At 62.1% G+C, this 454-nt stretch overlaps 1 protein-coding gene across 1 annotated transcript in view; it reads left to right on the forward strand.

Annotated features, from left to right (window-relative positions):
• SPI1 (Spi-1 proto-oncogene) overlaps positions 1 to 454 on the forward strand; it is a 20,157-nt gene that overhangs the window by 18,952 nt on the left and 751 nt on the right. The gene's annotated exons all lie outside the window — the stretch shown is intronic.

Here is a 454-nt window from a genome sequence, read left to right on the forward strand (position 1 = left end):
CGGCCCCCGCCGGCCTCCCCTGACTCTTGACCGGCCTCCGCTGGCCTCTACCGCCCCTCACCCAACCTGCGATACCCCTTCACTCACTGGCTCTCTGCCCGCTTACCAACCCCCACCCCACCCCCACGCCCGGCTCACCAGCCCCTGGTACTCCCACTTCTGACCCAGGTCCCCAGCAGTTCTCACATCCATGCCAACCTTGAGATGTGGGGCCTGCTATCACCCCATTTTACAGAATGGGAAACTGAGGTTTGTCGAGGTCAAATGATTGGTCCAAGGTCACACGGCTGGTGTGCAGTTGGGCTGTCCAGGAAGAGGATATTCTTCGGCACACCGAGGAGCAGGGACTGAGCCCCAAGCTCCAGTGAGCCACAACATGTCCCTGCCAGATGTGTGTTCGGCAGCCTCTCTGGGTGTATGAGGACGAGGCGCCCCTTCCCGGTGCCCACAGTCC

The sequence above is a fragment of the Carlito syrichta genome, unplaced genomic scaffold, assembly GCF_000164805.1.
Source record: "Carlito syrichta isolate Samal-C Ts95f unplaced genomic scaffold, Tarsius_syrichta-2.0.1 Scaffold143010, whole genome shotgun sequence".
Taxonomy (NCBI): Eukaryota; Metazoa; Chordata; class Mammalia; order Primates; family Tarsiidae; genus Carlito; species Carlito syrichta.